The sequence below is a fragment of the Petaurus breviceps genome, unplaced genomic scaffold (assembly GCF_028583685.1).
Source record: "Petaurus breviceps papuanus isolate PSGF00001 unplaced genomic scaffold, PetGlider_PUasm1.0 38, whole genome shotgun sequence".
Classification (NCBI taxonomy): domain Eukaryota; kingdom Metazoa; phylum Chordata; class Mammalia; order Diprotodontia; family Petauridae; genus Petaurus; species Petaurus breviceps.
The window spans coordinates 6,159,767-6,167,207 of NW_027186304.1; the positions used below are offsets into that span (position 1 = coordinate 6,159,767).

At 36.6% G+C, this 7,441-nt stretch overlaps 1 pseudogene; it reads left to right on the top strand.

Moving 5' to 3' along the window:
- The first annotated feature begins 5,501 nt into the window (after positions 1–5,501).
- Positions 5,502–6,628, top strand: LOC138169981 (leucine carboxyl methyltransferase 1 pseudogene; annotated as a pseudogene).
- Positions 6,629–7,441: the final 813 nt, after the last annotated feature.

The following is a 7,441-nucleotide window of genomic DNA, read 5'->3' on the forward strand; positions in this document are numbered from 1 at the left end:
AAGTTGGACACTTACTATGTGACTCTGGGCAAGTCATTTAACCCTGTTTGCCTCTGTTTCCTTATATGTAAAATGAACTGGAAAAGGAAACAGCAAACCACTCCAGGATATTTGCCAAGAAAAACCCAAAGTGGTTACAAAGAATTATACACAGCTTTAAAATGGCCAGAAAGCAACAAATCAGATGTTCAACATAATAAATTTCAGAATGAACACAAAATTAGGAAAATAAGCATAAGAAAGGTATTATATACAATCACAAAATCTCACAAAAGCCTACTAAAATGAGCTGCTTCATCCAAAAATTAGGAAATGTATAACACTAAAGACAACTTCAGATTATCAAAATATTTTAGAGAAATATAACTAATACAAAACAATCAAAGCCATGAAATATTTCTGAGGATCCAAGAAACAGCCTCAGTGACCAAATACTTCATCTTTGCCAAGCAGAGAAATATTTTATCCAAGGACAAAAAAAAATTAGAATACAATTAAGTTGCAAAATATTAAGGAATGGGAAAACAAGAAATGGACAGAATCTCCTCTTGCAATATTGAAAACCAATAGAGGGGATCAATGTTTTTTTTCTTTTTCTAAATATATTTTTATTTCAGTAAATATTGCCAATTGCATTTTAAAATGTTTAACAATTTTTTTTAATTTTGAGTTCCAAATTCTCTCCTTCAGTTCTCTCTCTCCCTTCTTGAGAAGATAAGCAATTTTATATCAATTATATATGTGAAGTCAGGCAAAACATATTTTCATATTAGTCATGTTGAATTGTTTCAATTTTTTGAGGTCTGACAATATATCACCATTCAAAAAAGGAATAAAACTAGTAACCTACAAAAAAAAGTGGGTGTACAATGAATATGAACTAAATTGGGATATGAACTTAAATGGACAATCAATTAAATTAATTCATTAACATATCAGTTTTGGGCAAATATCAGATACATAATGAGCTGAGCTCTGGGTATAGAAATGAAGAAATGGAGCAGATTGAATGATATTTGAGAAACTATATAGCACTTTCAAGAATCCTAAGTTCTTTTCTACAAAATCTTAACACAAAGACTTCTAGCACTTAAAGTCTTCCAAGAATGCAAATTATTGACTATGACACTCATAGGAATCAAAATTGCACCTTACTCAGAGTGATGTAAAGATATGTAGTGGGTATAAGCAAACTACAACATATTATCAGTGATAATTTATGTGCAAGAAACAATAAAAAAAGATTTCTTAAAAGACATGTAGAATCAGAATATAAAATGAATTGACTATGTAGCAAGAGAGAGATAATGGATCAATGACCTATGTGCTGGAGTTTTAAAAAAAATTGATGAATGTCTATAGCAAATTGGATCAAATTTTCTATGAAGATTTTCTAAAAGGACCAGTACGAAAATCACATTGGATTAGAAATTGGTTGTTTTTTTTTTGAGGGTGGAAGGTGGGGCAATTGTGGCTAAGTGATCCTCACAGAACCCCTCTGAGTTAGATAGGAATAGTGGGTCTCGGAACAGTGAAGTAACTTGCACTTCCCCTCTACTTTCAGATTTCTTTCATGTTTTGTCTTCCCCAATTAGAATGTAAGCTTCTTGAGAACAGACTATCCTTTTATTTGCATTATATTATTGGTACATGGCACAGTGCCTTGCACATGGCAGGCTCTTACTAAATGCTAGCTGACTGACTGATTGACTGAATAACTATGTTACAGAATGCGTATAGTAGAAGATCCAGTACCCCAACTCGGGCCTTGTTACTGCAAGTTCAACACTCTTCCCACTCAGACGGCTTCTCATAGTACTTAAAATGGTTTAACACTGGAGAGATTTATTCTTTTGTCTTAATCTGTGGGTTCATTCTTCAGTTTCTCAGTCCAACTCTTTGTGATTCCATTTGGGGTTTTCTTAATAGAGATATTAGAGGAGTTTGCCATTTTTCCTTCTCCAGTTCATTTTACAAATGAGGAACTGAGACAAACAAAGTTAAGTGACTTGCCCAGGATCACAAAACTAGTAGGGTTCTGAAGCCAAATTTTAACTCACAAAGATGGATAATCTCTTTTAAAATGTAAATGCCCTTGAAGAATGACCCATTACAAAAGCAAAAATAAAACCAGCATTTACTAAGCACATTCTATTGTACCAGAAATTACAGAGAGATAAGACTTAGCAGATGCAGAAAATATCTTCAAGGGACCTATATCAGTCATTTACATTTAATGAGCATATTCCTCAGGTTTTAAATGTTCCTTGACTGGTACATGCAGAGTTTTGAGGAAAGCATAGCTTTGAGTCATAAAAGAAGAAAGTGTTTTATTAGGGAATGGGTGATTGCCTGGAATGACAAACTTCAATTGGGTGTGATAGTGAAGAGCCTAAGATGTCCAGGAATCAGTAGAACATCAGGTTCCTAGGTAGACAGAATGTTAGAATGGAAGAAGGAATGATTTATTACAGAAAAATGGGATAGTCCTAAAAAAATACTCTCTAATACCTCAAAATGTAACTAGGAAGAAAACAATGAACTCATCTTATATAATCATCAAAACCTCCTGTACTTAATTTGATTTGCATAGCACCCAGAATTAGTAGGCATTTCCATCCATATATTGGTGGAAGTAGTGCCACCATACTTTGAATGGGGGTGAGTATTACAACCTGTTCTTAATCATCACTTCTTTGCAATGAGGCTTTCTTGACAGTGATTCTGCAGCACAACCTTATAACCCAGTTAGAGGTAATAATGAGCTTAAGAAATTCAGCAGTGCTCCAGGGGGTCATTTAAGAAGGATTAAAAGAATATAAAGAACCAGTGGGCATTCCAGTTACTCAACTGCCAGGAAAGACAGTTATTAAAAGCAACTATTATCAGGAAAGACAATTTCCTTGACCCATGAGAGTTGGTAAAAGTCACCTGGGCTTCCTTTACATCAATTTAGCTAGCATCTCACCAGAAACTTTTCAGCAATGCCAATTATCCTAGTGAGCAATGTGACTGGAGATAAAGAAATAAGCCTAGTAGAAAATGTTGAGAAACACTTTTCGGTTTTTTAAAGTTACTATGCCCCTTTTCATTTCTAGAACCAACATGACAGGCTATCAAGCTCATTAACAAAGAAGTTATTTCATTGGGACCTACAAATGTCTTAGGCATAGGCACAGAGCAAGAGTCTTCTCCTACATTCCCATCACAACTTTTCCCATGTGATCCTCCCTGCAAAGTTCAATTTCAATGTGTTGACATACTATCAAAAAATACAATGTCTCAAATGAGAAATTAGAGGGAAGGGGAAAGGGAGTATCACAAAATAAAAGAACACTCTTCAAAGGCACCCATTATTATAAATAGATTTGCTTAAAATGGGACTCAGTTCTCAGTCTCCAATGTACCTGCCACTACAGCTGCTACAGACCACAAGTTCTACAATCCAATCCAATCAAAATTCTCCTCTTTCTATGACACTGATACTTGAATTACCGAAACACAAGATTCTTTTGTTTTTCTTCTGATGATTTTAATGAACCTACAAATAGGAAACCAGGTAGTATGGTATTTAGAGTGCTAGACATGGAATCATTAAGTCCTTAGTTCAAATCATTCCTCAGACACATACTAATTACATGGAACTGGGCAAGTCACTTATCTTTCCCCTCCTCAGTTTCTTCATCTATAAAATGGGGATAATAATATCACCTAACTCCATAGGTCATTGTGAATATAAGATAATATTTGCAAAGTTCTGTGTAAACCTTAAAGTGATATATAAATGCTAGCTATTGTATCATGGTAGCTATTATTAAGAGCTTTACCTTGGCCTAGCCTTGATCATGACCCAGTAAATTCAACAAATTTCTTGTTCAGGTGGGTTGAATGAATGAAATAGCAGATTTGCATATGGGTTTTGGTTTTGTTTATGACCTAGTTCTTGCAAGGAATTACAACTGGGAGAGTAAAGCAATTATAACAGCAAGCACTGTAACATACCCAGGGTGGCTGCTTTCATAGGTTCTTAGATCTGCTTTTCTAAAGGAAAGTAACTCAGGGTGGGTTAACAATCTTACTTTAATCAATCGAACATATATCATTTACCTAGTTCAGAGGGAAAAGTCAGCACCCTAAACGTCAGCAAATACTAATAGAAGTTACAACAGGAAATAACACAATTCAGCACACAGGCTTCCAACTGTCTGACCATTATATCTATGCCTAGTCAATTACCAGAGAAGAAAGCACCAACATCTGGATTTTCAAAGCCAAGGGGCTCAACGGCTGCCCAGAGCCTCATCTGGTCAAATCACACAACTCTTCCCAAAGCGAGCCCTAAAGCAAAACCTCACATCAAGGCATACATAGCCTTCTCCTGGCTCAGAGAATGTCACAACCTTCTTGACCCACTGCCCAATCACAAAGTATCAAGGCATGGGTGTTCCTGAAGAACAAGTCACCTATCATTCAGCCTATTAGGGGGCAGAGCATATTTTCAAATCAGGGAAGGTTCTCATAGTCACTTAAGCCTATCAAAGGGCCAAGGGTCAGGGAAGATCTTCAGATTCCCATTCCCATCACAGCAATTTAGCTAAAACCAGGTGTAAGGTAGATTTTAGTGGAAGTAAGGTGGATTTTAGTGCATGTAAAGTGGATTTTTGGAGTTCAGTTTTCCAGGATCCATGGCCATAACAATATCTTGTTCCCAGGTATTAGATATGAGTTCTTATGATAATGGTTCAAAACATTTCCACTACATTTGTGCAGTATTAGATGATGATAAATAATATAAATATTTATGCTTAAATTGTAAGCATCCACTGCAACCGCACAGTGACAAACAAGGAGGGCGTGACATAAGCTTGTGAAACTATTGTTGGCGATATGCCTTCTTTGTCTGTTGCCCCATAAAGCAGGTGGGTACTGGTCAAGGAGTGGGGAAACCTTAGGGTTGAATGCACAAGCAAGAATGCTGTGTGCCTTGATCAACCTCCATCAAGGCTTGGGGGAAACCTGTGTTTGCCTCCACAAGCTCCCATTGAGGTTTGAGGGGATTTAGGGGAATGCATAAGCTGTGCCTGTCTTGATTGACCCTATTGAGATGTAGAAGTAGCTGTCTCTCCCCTTCTCACAGGCCAGTGAGAAGGGTAATCAGTAAAGGCTGTAGGGGTTGTGTTTCCATTATCTGTCTTATAACAGAATGTGAAGAGAAGCTCTCAATTGAGAAAAAAAAAAAGCTCAAAATCAGTTATCCCTGAAATTCAAGATATATAGGGAACTAACACATATATATAAGAACAACAACTATTTCCCCATGGATAAGAGGCCTAAGACAAGTAACCAGTATGCTTTTAAAAACTGAAAATAAAGAATACAAAATTATTCTTAATTATTAAGAAAAATACAAATCGCCCCCTCCCACCAGTGCTGCCCTCCACCCACACTAAACTTTCTAGAGGCTGCATTGCTTCTCCTTCCTCGGTGAGAAACAAAGGTTTGCTGTAAGTGTTGCCTACTGGCATGACCCTTATATTCAACATTTTGTGAGGCTGTCAAAAGAAAGAAAGGCTCCTGAAATTAACAGAGGGTACTTTGCTCGGGTTCATGGTGTCAGTCAACTGCTAAAGGCTTTCCTAAAGAAGACAGAATGCAATTGTCAAGTTATAAATCTTGGTGCTGGAATGGATACTACCTTCTGGAAATTAAAGGATGAAAATCTTTTACCAAGGAAATATTTTGAACTTGATTTTCCAATGATAGTCACAATAAAACTATATAATATTAAAGCCAAATCTTCTCTATCAAAACCAATCCAGGAATTACATTCAGAAGAATCTTTTCTACTAGATGGACATGTCTTGGATTCAAATAGATTTGCCATTGTGGGAGCAGATCTCAGACACTTACACAGCTTGAAAGAGAAACTAAAGAAATGTAACATGAATGCACAATTTCCAACTCTGCTGATAGCAGAATGTGTACTGGTTTACATGACACCAGAGCAATCCTCAAGTCTTATAAAATAGGCAGCCAACACCTTTGAAACAGCAATGTTCATAAACTACAAACAGGTTAATATGGATGATAAGTTTGGGCAGATCATGGTTGAGAACCTTCGAAGATGACAGTGTGACCTGGCTGGAGTTGAAACATGCAAATCTTTAGACTCTCAGAAACAACATCTTCTGTCAAATGGATGGGAGAAAGCTTCTGCTGTTGACATGATGAAATTATATAGCAATCTACCCCGAGCTGAAGTGAGCAGAATAGAATCACTTGAATTCCTTGATGAAATGGAACTTCTTGAACAACTTATGCAGCATTACTGTCTTTGTTGGGCCACAAAGGGTGGAAATAACCTAGGTCTCAAGGATATCACCTACTAATCATTTCTTCAGGGAAGTTGCTGAACCAGAAGCCAAAGCTACTATTCCTTCCATGGAAGAAATGCTTTAGAGCTTTCTGCAATAAAAGATCAGTGCATGTACACACCTCACTCTCTTCAGTGTCACCCACACTCCCAAAAGACTGTAGTAACCAGTGTTGCTAAGGATGTTTCCTGGTGGTTTATTGTATTAATAAAACTCTATTGCCTTTAAAAAAAAAGAAAAATACAAATCAAAATCACAATGTTCCACAGTTTCTCATGTTCCCATAATAGGCTTCTATTTCTCATTTAAGAGTTCATTCCAGCTTTAAAGAGGAATTCTACAGTTATAGCTTATAGTAGTAATTGTAGAATATGGCTCAGTGGGAAAATTGGAGAACTATTCTTAGCAAAAGCAAAAGCAGTTGTGGTTGGCAGGGTAGCTTATCCAGCAGAGATGTGGAGGAAACAGAGGAAAGGGAGGGAATTATTGGAGGACTTGGATAGGTGTTCTCAAAGGAGTCAGGAGGGCTGGTTTGGTCTGGGAGAATTGCTAAAAGAGGTCTAGGGTCCTTCTCTAATGGGAGGGAAAGCCCTCAAAATATATTTTTATAAATAAAAAATGGGTCTATTTATTGTTGTTCTTCTGTTTCTTCTAAGGGAAGGGAGGGTGACTGGGGCAGAGTGGCCTCAAGAGACTTCAGGGACAGCTCTATGGGTTTTTTTTTCCTATCTTCGTCTTAGGGCACCTTGGCTTTGATTCATGACAAAAATTCAAGAATATATTACAAAAGGTATGATTTGTCTAATGCAGAGACAAATAAGTGACTAAAGAGGAAGAAAGAAATCCTTTTTACAAAATAACACTAAGACACAAATGGATGAAAACCTAATCCTACCAACCATAACTTTGTGAGTGGACTAAGAAATTAAATAAAATAAAAATACAGTAGCAGGATATAGTTTCTAAAAAACGGGATCTTATGAATATATGAAACACATCCACAAAGCAAAGGCATGCACAAAATCAAAATGAGAGTCTTGGACAAAATTTATTCTGCATAAAGTAAA